General features: G+C 41.8%; 1 protein-coding gene across 2 annotated transcripts in view; it reads left to right on the forward strand.

Annotated features, from left to right (window-relative positions):
• The first annotated feature begins 318 nt into the window (after nucleotides 1-318).
• The window catches only part of SPATS2L (spermatogenesis associated serine rich 2 like), a 146,864-nt gene continuing 134,536 nt past the window's right edge, over nucleotides 319-12,646 (forward strand). The window contains exon 1 of one of the 2 annotated variants that reach the window (XM_048868836.2): nucleotides 319-447. The gene's annotated coding sequence lies outside the window, so the exon portion shown is untranslated. The remainder of the gene's footprint in view (nucleotides 448-12,646) is intronic. The other variant, XM_048868837.2, reaches the window with a different exon arrangement.

Consider the following 12,646-nt stretch of genomic DNA (forward strand, 5'->3'; position numbering starts at 1 on the left):
GAGCGGACCGGACCGGACCGGACCGGACCTCCAGCTCTCATGGGGACCATCCCCCGTTAGGGGCTTTGTCTTGTACCCAACTATTAATCCCAACCGGATTTTTCACACTGGCTCTCGGGCGACCCGGCTCAGCTCCCACCTCGGCCAGCCCCTGGCCAGGGAGCGCCACCAGCCCGCCTGCGGGGAGACACCCCCGGTCCCCTCAGTGGGCGCGGGAAGCAGGGGGCAGCAGCGGGCCGGCGGGGAGGGGTTTGCCGCCGCCGCCGCCGCCGCCGCTCCCGGCCCGGAGGGAGGAGGGGAAGGGCGCGCGCGGCGAGTGTAGGAATCCAGGCGGGGGCAGGGCCAGGCGCGGATGTGCCGCTCGCTGGGGGAGAGCGGAGCTGGGCACCAGCGGGAAGCCGCCTTGCGCTGCCCGGGCCCCGCGGGGAGCAGACCGTTGGCTGAGCGGTAAGGGACCCGGTGGGGCGCCACGCCGCCACCGCCCCCCTCTCCCCGCGCTCTGCCGCGCCTAGCAGCGCGGGGTGGGGGCGCCTCTCTTGGGGGCTGGGGGCTTTCGGGCCATTGCATGTGCCATTTCCAGATTGCAGGCTGCCGGGGGGGGGGTGGGGTGGGTGATGGACTTGTCCTCTTGCAGTCCCTGGAGTTTCCTGCGGGAGGATCGGTCCTGGTTCAAAGCGGACAACCCCCCCTCCGCCCCGCGTTGTCCTAATGCCACGAGCCCAGGAGCCGAATTGCAGCTTCTTTCACCCCTTTCGAGAGGTGTCTCTGATAGCCGCCAGGTGTGCAACATCGACAGCGGTGGGGCCCGATCTGATCCTCCTGGCCCGCCCCGAGCTGCCCTCAGCGGGTGCCCCAGGAAGGCAGGATCGGGCCCCTCCTGCTAGCTAGGCAGCCGCGGCTGAGCCCGTTGTGCTGGCGGTGGCCGATATTCCCCCGCCAAAGCCAGCGTTCGCCTGGTCCGGAGCGCTGCAAACACGAGCAGGGGGAATGCGATTGTCACAGCCCGCATCGCTCGCCCCCCCTGCCTGCACCCCCGCTGGTTAGAGCCCTGAAGTTGCCTGGCCCTGTACAGCTCTGTCCAGTAACAGCCCTGGTCACAAATGAGCAGCAGCAGACCACAAAAAAAAAAAAAAAAAAAAAATGATAAAGCCAGATCATTTCCAACCTGCAGCTGTGTGTCGACATCTACCAGGGCAGCAAAATATGCTGAGCGAGCCCTAAATTTTTCATGAAATGTTGCATTACAGTGTGGGTGAACTGTGAAAGATTACACTGTGATTACCAGGCAGGGGTGAGCGCTAATGTTCTGAAGTTGCGGTTTCCACATAAATTCAGAGATTTGAGGAATGATTTCACCTGTACCGAGAACGAAGCAACAAGGTGGTTTATATTCAGTGTTTTTCTTATAGTGCATGAAAAATTGAAATAATTGGGTTTATTTTGAGATCCTCTGATATACAATTACAACTGGCAATAGTCTTGTATTCTTTATCATACTTCCTTTGTGGAGGAGCTGCGCATTAACAGTGAAAGACTTTTTTTCTTCCACCCCCCCCCCCCCCCCGCACCCCAGCTGTTGATTGCTTGTGCTACTGGATTTCTTTTCTTTTAGTGGTCTAAGATCTCACAGAAAACACAGCACCCTCATTTTAGGTCACACTTCCCTGGGTTTGTTTGGGTGATAAATATTTTGATTTTGAAAATGTGTAGAAGTGTTATTCAACTTCAAAAAACCTAACAATCTTTCTTGGGAAGTTCCTCCCCCAAATTACCAGTTATGTTATAAAGTGCTATTTTCCTTTTTTCTGAGGGGCTCTTATCTCAGAATAACTGAAGCATCCATGAAATATTCAGCAAAGGTGATTATCAAGGGAAGGCTCCTAAACAAAAATAGACAAGAACGCACCATACCAACTATCAATCTTATCAGATTAAAGTGTGCACCAGGCATGGAACATGAACACATGGAATGGTAGTTAATACCCCTAACAAAGGTCTCACTTTTGCAGTGAGCTCTGTTTGGGCAGATATCTGTGCCTATGCCCCTCTGACTTCTCAGGTGAGTTGTCCGATTAAAGGGAATGTGGGACTAGTCACATTAATAGGGACAACAATCATTCATGTGTGAATGATTTCTACAATACCTGGAAAAGGCTGCATCCTGTAAGGTGCTCAATGCTTCCTTCCTCAATGCTTGTAGGCTCAAGTCCCTGAGAAATGCCAGTATCTGTTTTAATAAGAGACCCAAAGATACTAATCAGAATGAGGGCCCTATTGTGCTAAACACTGTACAGATACATATGAAGACATGGTCTCTGCCCTGAGGAGTTTACTCTCTAAGAGGTCAAGTGACAATGGCATGTAGCTGATCTGCGACTGCTAGCAACAAATATCTCCAACAACCAGTGGTGGGACACTAAATGGGGAAGGCTCTTCGTTACTACAGGAAATTCTTTCCCAGGTGTCTGGCTGATGGGTCTTGCCCACATGCTCGGGGTTTAACTGGTTGCCATGTTTGGGGGTCAGGAGGGAGTTTTCCCCCAGGTCGGATTAGCAGGGACCCTGGGGTTTTTCACCTTCCTCTGCAGAATGGGATATGGGTCACTTGCAGGTTTAAACTAGTGTAAATGGTGGATTCTCTGTAACTTGAAGTCTTTAAATCATAATTTGAGGACTTCAGTAACTCAGCCAGAGGTTATGGGTCAATTATAGTAGTGGGTGGGTGAGGTTCTGTGGCCTGCAGTGTGCAGGAGGTCAAACTAGATGGTCATGATGGTCCCTTCTGTCCTTAAGTTCTATGAGACATATAAAGGGTGAGGGAAAGGATTACAATTCACAGTCTATTATGGTTAACCTTATTTGTGGAGGCAGGTCTTGAGTCCTTATCCTTCTGAAATGCCCTCTGAAATCCATGGGGCCCTTAGAAGAAGCACATGCCTAAGGTTATTGTTTTACTCAATGAGCCGAGAGATGACTCCAACCAAACCTCCACATATTCAAACACTGAATTTTGAGAGAAGTTTCAGTCTGGATCCAAACTTCTTACCTGGTCCCTATCTCTAAAAGGGGTTGAAGCAAAATACTAGATCCAAACGCTCACTCTGAACTTTAGGAAACATCACATCCAGAACTGGTATTTGTAGTTTGGGCATGTCTTTAAAAGAAAGTACAACAAGATTCCTTGTGGCAGGAAATGTGTGTTACATTGTTTCAACAAGTTCTTTTCTTTTCAGTGCTGGAAATACAAAGGCCAGTTAATTTATGTCCCTGTTTAGTATTAATTTGCAAGATTATGTTGTGTTCAGGTTTATACACATTCATTGCCACTGTTTTCATTCTGGGGACTGTCTCTCACTATTTAGTTGTACAGTTCCTAACACAAAGGGATCCTGATCTTGGTTGTGGCCTCTTGGGTACTACTGTAATACAAAATACATACACAAATAATATGCATGCAGAATTAAAAAATAGCCAACATCTTTTGCAGAACAACCCAGCCTAATCCCCTAAATAATCATGTGTTATCTGGGACAGAGGTGTCAAACTCATTTGGAGAAAAGAGCTGAATTCCACTTCTAGTTATGGCCTGTTGGCCAGAGGATAAATTTAGGACCCTGTACAACCCCTTCCATCCAGAGGAGAATGCCCACTGTCAATGGGAGGTTTGCACAAAGATGAAGGAAAAAATCTGGCGTTTATGTAGTAACATGTGGTTACTATTATTTATTAAGGGCTTTATTGTCAGTATCAGTGGGAAAATATGCTCCCTCCCTTTGACCCATGGGTATTTCTTCCCTTTGATTTTCTTCCTTCCCCATCCTGTTTTCTCTGAATCTCTTATTTGTCCTTGTGTCTCTCTGTTCTTCCTTTTGCATTTCCTTCCCTGCACAGAAATTCTCAGTTACCACCCAGATGGGCTTCCACGTGCAGCTTCCCATTCCATCAGCTAAAATGATCAGATGTCCAGTAGTTAATGTTGACATTAAAATGTGATCATTTTAGGTAACACTTAAATGACATTAAAAGGGGACAGAGGAGTTTACACCTTTCTGAGACATTGTTTGGGGCTGGCTGCAGTCTCAGAGGACAACGTGGCATTGGTTTATCTTTACTTTGCATTTGGAAGCTTTTCTTCACAGCCATGAAGTCTAGAAACTCACTTTTTTAAATGAAAGTTGAGATTCTGCACAATTTGAATATGTCAGATGGGACACAGGGAGGCCAGACCTAGCACACAGACCAGATGTTTGGCTCGGCTGGTGAAGGACTTCCATCTCTAGTACATGTTTGAAAGCAACATTTTGTAGCAATTTTTTGTCAAAGAATTTGGCCCTGATATGTATCTTGTGTAATACTCTAAGAGCCAGAGCCTTGACTGGAATGAATTGACATAGCAGTCAATGGAGCTATGTTGATTTGCGCTGGCTGAGGATCTGGCCTCTTGATTATACACCAAAACCTCCAGGAGGACTTTTGGGAGAACAAGGAATGCAGGATCTAGTACGCTGTAGAAGCAATAGAGTATAAATTGACGTTTTTGGACTGTTTTGGTTAACAGCATGTGAGAGAAACAGAGGGGTGAGGAGGGCAAGTCAGACAGCAGTAACTTTACTTTGAGAAGGAAAGTGCAGTGATTCCCAGTAATTCCTAGATATGGATTAGGATAAATCTGTTAGTGCTTAAGAGTCTGCACTGGCTTTTTTTTCTGGAAGTTCTGCAATGCAAAGCTTGTTCAGAATCTCTGATGAACTATTCTGTACAACTCCCAGTTTATTTTGTAGTCTGAGAACCAAAAGTATAATTGGGAAAATAAATTAAAAAAAATAAGACATTTTCCTGTTTATCAACAGAAAAAATCAGCCAGCATAAATTGGCCCTTTTTGAGAGAGACTTTGAAAACAGAGACTTTAAGATTTGTTCAGAATCACACACTGATTATTCAATATGAAATTTGACTTTCTGATGAAGGAGACACCTTATGTTATGTGGATGAAGGCAATTGCACAGAATTACAAAAGTGATTACTAGGCACCAGTTACAATGTTTAAGTTATCATTCATATGTAACTGTGCTTTTCTTGGGTTTTGAACTGGGAAAAATCCTCTAATGATTTTTTTCTTAGACAAGGCAAATAGTGCTGCAGTCCCTAATTAGCATTTTGGAATAAAATCAAGACTCTCATCATTTGTTTTAATCTCTTCTGTAGAAGAACAACAATAATAGAAAATGTCAATCAATCCTTTTTCAAGTACAAAAAGACTTATCTAAAAATACATAGTCTGCATGTAAGGAGCTGGGTTGTGGTATAATGTTGACAATGTCCTTTCTTTTACAAGTCTTCTCTTAAATAAAACTAAAGATTTTCTTCAAAAACTACGATTTACAAATGTATGTCGAATATTGTAGACTCTATGTCCCCTTATTCTTTTATGACAGCTTTAGGAAATAGTCCTTTTCAGTCTAGTGTTGTATGGTCACTGATTTTCAAGTGGTCATTCAAGGAATGAGTATTGATTGGTCTTTTTGGTAGGGCTTCCAGTACTCACTCTGTCTAATTTCTGACTGAAAAAAAGGCCTATGTCTGCATACTGTATCCAGTGTTTAAATTACTGATGATTCTCATCTTTCAAGTATTGAAAGGATAACAGTTCAAATGGTAAAGCAGTTCTATATGCTCTGAAATGCCATCTCTCTGCAGTGGAACAGAAAGGGCTGGATTCTCAGCCAGTGTAAACTAGCATAGCTTCATTGAAGTCAATTAACACTGGCTGAAGATCTGGCTCTAAGAAAGCTTTTTACATTTGGGTTAGACATGATGTTACTGGCATATTGCAGGATAATGCTCAGAGAAAATGGCTGATGAATCTCACTATTCTAGAACATGTGGAACAGGATCAGACAATATTATCTGTTTTATACTTAGCATATACTCAGTTCACTCACCAATGGGTTACACTGAACTGAGGCAAGCTTCCTTAGTATGCTGAATTGTGGTGATCCATGCCCACAGAAGCCACCTGTTCAACCTTTTAAAGATGAGACTTGTCTTGCTCAGAATCCTGTGCAGTGGCTGGAATTCAGTCATATTGGTCTCAGAATGCTTCTTTTCAAGTCAGCTTTTGAAGAGATTTTAGTTTTAGTTGCATGGTAATACTTGTATTGCACCTTTTGTCCAAGGGCCTTGAAGCATTTTACAAACACTGAGACTCATCTCACCACTGAGACAGAGTTTTATATATGGATAAACTGATGAGCAAAGAAGTTAAGTGATGTGCAAATGTCACAGAGCAAGTTATTATTTATCAAGAACCAAGAGAATGAATCAAGGTGTCCTGATTCAGTCCCATGGTCTAGCCAGTATAAAATACTCCCACTACAGTTGCTGCTGAAAACATCAGGTTGTACACTTAACATGATTAAATATAGGTTAATACCTTATGGTAGCTTAACTCAGTGTATGTTTGTGTGTGTTTGCGCGCCCACGCATTCACACACCTTGGTCAAATTTACTAAGAATTCAATGAAACCTGAATATCATAAGTGTCATAATAACCAACAAAAGCTAGGAAAAATATGGTAGATGTTTTGTCCTTAAATGACAAGTTTGCATTAAACTAAAACAGAGTATTCTTATGGAGTGTGTTATATATACACACTGATACACTGGAATGACTTCTTAGCTCCTCAGAGTATACCATGTAGGTAGTTGTTTCCAAGTTATTTATACAATCTATGGTACCTCTTGTGGTATCTAATATGGATGGTATCTCAAGGGAGTGGTATAGTCTAGTTATACGAATGTAAGATTGGCAGTCAGAAAGTCCTAAATTCTAATGCTGGCTCAGTGTTGACTTACTTTGAGTACTTGAGGCTAAGTGATTATGTGTCTCATCCGGTGTCAATCTCTTTAAAATGGGAATACCTCACAGTGGTGTCATGAGGATTAATTAATTTCTATAGACTCTGGAGGATGAAAATGCTTATTATTTATTTGGCCCCAGTAAAAGAACTGTGAAGCAACGTTCTGCAGGGAGGGTACCTCTGAATTGCATTTATCAATCATTATATCTGTGTCTACTCCAAGTTCCTAATAGTTGTTAGAAATACCATGGTGGAATATTCTCTCAGTAGAATATTTTGACCTCCTCACCTGCCACTCAAAAGGAAATATATAAACTTTAGGCTCAGACCTGAAAAAGTAGGAATTATACTATACTAATAGTATAGTATACTAATTATACACCTAATTATAAGTAGGAATCATCCTCACCATTAATCCGCTGCCAGCTATTAGGCCTGCTAGGTTTGCTGCTCAGCAGTAAATAGGACACAATTCTGCAATGGCCTCTGTGGGATTAAGTGGATGACCTCACAGGTCATTTGTAGCTCTAATATCTATGATTGTATAATTATTTAACTATATAGGCAAATTATAATTGTGCTCATACTTTAGACCACCGCATCAGCAAGAGAAGTGTTATACATATTGTAAATTCTTTCTGCTTCTCCAGCCATGCCACAAAGTTGTTAAGCACTCTTATATCACTCCTCACATAATGAATCTAAACCCAAAGCATTTACATTATTGATATGTAATTTTTGTTAACTGAATATCTTCTTCTCTTAAAAATTTTATACATAAAAAAAATCTGCATAACTTTCCTAAACACATTAGGCCATAGCTATATTTAATATGTGTCTTAAATTTTCATGCTGCATTTAAGTCAGCCTAGTTTAATATGTAGATTCCAATAGCGTGTGAAAATGTCAGCAGAGTTCAAAATGCTGTTACACACCATGAATGTGATGCTCTCTTGACTGAAAGTCTGTGGTTTATACTCACTATTGGGAAAACCTACAAGTACCAACATTGTATCACTATTTGGACTCTTCTTTACAATATTTATGGGGAATAACTCTGCTATGTTGTAATGCTGCCCTGTGTTATATTTAAGGTGTAGTTATCTCTGGGACTACAGAGAAGGTGTTGGGAATTGGGGGAGGGCCTGTTGCCTGTTTGAGGCAATGTTGAAACGGGATCTAAAATTGCATGCGGATGGTGGAAATGAGTGCTAGGGATGTTCCACAGGTCTGGACTGTTGGTTAAGAATCCAATTTGAACCAATGAATCTTTAGCAGGTCACTTGTTGCTGATTTAGAGCCCAACTCTTCATTGGCTTACACCTGCTGGGGCCAGCGGGGTCCAGAGTTATGGAAGCAAGCACAGAATTTAGCCCAGTATCTTCTTTTTCCCCATCACTGCACAAATTGTCATCTCCTGATTGTGTGTTACTAAACCTATGAAAGGTCTTCGTAACATCCATCTTTATACACATAATTGATCCTTGATGGACACGCTCATTTAATAGTGTCATTCTTAACAAAACTGTAGGTGTATCAGAAGGTTTTATAAAAGCAAGACAAAAAATGGTTTTGTTTGGAAGAAGAGTAAATCTCAATAGGAGCACTGACTTCTCTGCATATGGTAGTGACTGCTAAATCATAAAAAGGGTAATTGTCCAAATACAATATGGTATAGTGGTCATGTGTTGACCTGATAGTGTCTGTTGCAGCACAAGGGTGCTGGCATATAACATTGCTCTATTTGCCTAAAAGGGAGTAGAAAATGGGGTCCTGGTTCATGATTGGAGAGGACAGGTGCTACAATAATGCAACTAATAAGTTATTATAATAATTATGGTGATGAACTGTAATTTCTTTGGGCCTGATTCTCCTCTCACACTGGTATAAAACAGAAGTGAGTCCATTGACATCAGTGGAGTTACCTTGGTCTGAAATTGGTGCAAGATCATTAGCTGACTCTGTGACTTTTTTAATGTTTGTGATAAAGCATGGCTTTTGGTTTTAACTACTGTAAATTCTCATGCGAGATTTGATTGACTTCTTGAAACTTCCAAATGGCTTGTAGTACTTTGTATCGGGTTTGCAGTACTGTACACTTCCTGCAGGTTTGATTCATGTCAGGATAGACTCAGCCCCTGTTATGTCCAAAGTAGGTGAAACCACATGCATCCGACGAAGTGAGCTGTAGCTCACAAAAGCTTATGCTCAAATAAATTTGTTAGTCTCTAAGGTGCCACAAGTACTCCTTTTCTTTTCACTGCATGAGGTACTTTGGAAGAGACCTGTCAAACTGAGGTCCTCTCAGTGTCCTGTATATATTAGAGATCTCATGGCACGGTTCATAAAAAGGGATTTGTCTCATTGCCCTTAGCTAAGAATACCATCCCACAGACACAGCTATGCAGCATAAAGCATACTGTATATTGTATGCTGCCTATGTTTATGTAGTGTTCAGTGCTGCTCTTTTTGACAGAGGTGGCAGTTTTGCCATTGGGCCAATAATCTGTAAAGTGCTTTGAGATGGAAGATGCTATAATGCTATATCAATGCTATATATATATATATATGGAAAATAAAGCTGCAAAAGCAAGGAAATGCTGAATTAAGGCAGTTTCAGCATTCTGAATTCACACTGCTATTGCCTACTTTGGCAACCCATGGTACTGTATGCAAATTCATCCATTGATCTTCCACCTTGTGAGAGAGACTGATGTGTTACCATTCTTTACCCTAACGGGGTGAGCTAAGATTCTCTTAACTCATGACTCTCTTGCTTCTTTAGGTTACACTGTATCTGACCCTTAGCGTTGTTTTGATTCTCTTCATTCATTTCCTTGTAGGCAGCCTCTACTTGCCCTTCAGATGCCTGGTTTTCAGAGCTGCTGAACACCCACAATTCTAACTGAAGTTAATTGGAACTGCGTGTGCTCAGCTCCTCTGAAACTCAGGTCCAGCCAAATGGTGGTACTTCCCAAAGTATTTTAATGAGACTTGCCAAAGATCAAAACCAGATTTGTAAGCCATAGCAATGGGTTTGTTATATTGAACAAGGATCATTATGCAGTTGCGAAGGTGTGTTAAACCCTAACAAGGTTAGTTTTTCTGCTATTGCTTCTTATTAAAAAAGAAAGAAATCAATGAAAACTCAACAGTTAATCAGACTCAATAGCACGTTTTTTAGCCTGAACATTTTAGAACTTTCATTTTCAAAATAATACTAGAAGGGGGCAGCTTGGTTCATGTTAAATACTCATTCACTGTAAATTCTATCAAAATAAAGCGAAGGTTACTGTAGAGTATGGCAAAAAAGGAACATCTAATGCCATGGTATAGGCCTCAGTCCTGGAATGAACTGCATCCAGACAGACCTCAGTGCCTGTGTAGAGCTCACTGCAGCATCAGGGCCCATTTTGGCTGCTGAAGTCTTCAGAAATGGCTTAACAGATAAAAAATCATCTTGTGGCTTGATGGTAAGTGTGGCCTAGTAGATAGCGCACTGGACTGGGACACAGGAGATCTAGCTTCTAGTCCCAGCTCTGCCACTGGCCTGTGGATTACTTTGAGCTAGTCATGTCACCGTCCTCTGCCTCAGTTTCTCTATCTGTAAAATGGTGGAAATGATACTGACCTTCCTCCATAAAGCACTTTCTGACCTAATGTTAGCTATTATCATTATTATTATTCACTATCATGCAAAGAGACCAGGGTTAGGGTGCAGTCCTGGTCTCTTGCACTGTAAATCAGGAACGCTGTGGAGAGAATACACTGGGCAAGCACAGGTGAGAGAGCCTTGCTGAGCTGCATCCCTTCTGGATGGACTATAAAGAGAGTCGTGTCCAGCCCTCTTCAGACACTAGGATTGGCACCAGCAATGATTTGCCCGAATGTTCTGTGAGCATTGGAAGGGGGAGCTCTCATAAATTGCATTAAAAGGTAAGTGATAGGAAGAGTGGGACATGGAGGAGTCAACCGGGGTGTGTGTATGTGACATGCTCCCAAAATATTAAAATACAACGTTGGGGATTTTAGTGGAGATGGAGAAATGGATATTTGCTGCTGTAATAAAAAAAAAAAAATACTGGGCATTACCGTGTATAAGAGATGGCCATGAACCCAAAGAAGTGAGGACGTTTGGAATCATATCAGCTACAGGAACCCTAAACAAGCTTTTTTATACTTCCCAGTTACAGCACATGCGGTACACAGGAGGTCAAAGAGCTGTGTATGCCATATATCCTGTAAGGCAGGGATACTGCGTGGCTGAGAAAGTTGTGCGTTTCTCAGTGCTGACTTGCTGTGCTTTCTGTGTCTGTCAGAATTTCAGTGCTATTTTAACAGAGCTTTTGTGTGTAGGTTTCTTCTGTTGTCTACAGTACAGTGACAGTACATATCAAATATGTGTTCTTAGGACTTGATTCTGCATTGACATAAATGAGAGCAGAATCTGGACCATAATTTTGGCTCTTTCCAACTATATTCCCCCAGAATCCAAACAAGGCTTTGTCTATATTAAGGATTATCTGCCTTCACCTAGAATTTAGCAAATCAAATGGAAAAAAATCATATCCCCTTTAACCTCAAAATGGCTAAATCAATCTATACAATTTTAAAAAAAGCATCCAGGCTAATAACTTGTATGCCAAGCTTCAGCCTGATGTGAATGATCTATAGCAACTCCTTGAAAATAGAACTCATCAAGAGAAATGCTGACAAATCCTAACTGTTGCATGTTAGAAGCAAGACTATAATATTAGTGTGATTACTGACAGATGTGAGCATTCCTCAGTGGGCAACATAAAGAATTTCAGTATATTGAACTCTCAAAGATTTATTCACCCAAATAACGGGCTTTCAGAATAGAATCACTCATACCCAGAACACTCCTTTCAGCAATTCTTGTAAATAGCCTCTTCAATGTGCCATTCCATTTTGTATGCAAAATACATAGAATAAAATATTAAGGCCAAGATAGGTGCTTCATGACTGAAAACTTGCATGTATTTCTGGTAAGTCTAGTGTACTTTACAGTAACTTTTTCACATCATTAAATTTGTGGAAATTCCACTCTGTTGTATAGGAACTGATTTCCCAGTTCATAGGTTTCATTCTCTTGTGTAAATCACGAAAGATTACTTGGCTGAGCAGCTCTCCATTGTAATGGATCTGACCAGCACTGTTTAGACAACCAAGTCTACTTTTTCCCCCTTTAGGTCTTAGGCTTTATCTTGGTATTCAGGCTTTTGAATTCTTATTAAGAAAAATGTGCGTTATCTTTCAACCTTCCATGAGTATGATACCATAGTAGCAACATTTAGATCAAAGTGGCAGCATAAGGAGAAGATGCACTTTTTCCAGAGTCTTGGTTTCTCACAAATACCAGATTTATGAGAGACTTTGGGGTCTGTGGATATCAGCTAATGGCATTTTTAGAAATCCATTGGACTTTCTGCTTTGGCAGAATGCCATTTTCTGTCTTGGCTCCGCTTCAAATGTCCAGACATAATTAAAATTTTAAGGCTTTCCTTAAATTTATCTGAACCCTATGCTTAACTGTTTGTTAACCCACAGGCTATCTTAGCTGGTGAAAGGCTTAGCTGCAGCTTCCCTTTTGTGAATCTTTTGCTGCTATTTTCCTCCACTGATAGTGACTGTAGACCACAATTCTCTTTGCTCCATATTAGTGCTCTCCTAAGTTTCTTTCAAGTGGTTTAGACAGTTCTGTTGTGACATGAGATACCCCTGTTCCTTAGGACCTTCCCATTCCTTCTCTGTTACTGGAAAT

Source organism: Caretta caretta, chromosome 11 (genome assembly GCF_965140235.1).
Source record: "Caretta caretta isolate rCarCar2 chromosome 11, rCarCar1.hap1, whole genome shotgun sequence".
NCBI classification, from domain to species: domain Eukaryota; kingdom Metazoa; phylum Chordata; order Testudines; family Cheloniidae; genus Caretta; species Caretta caretta.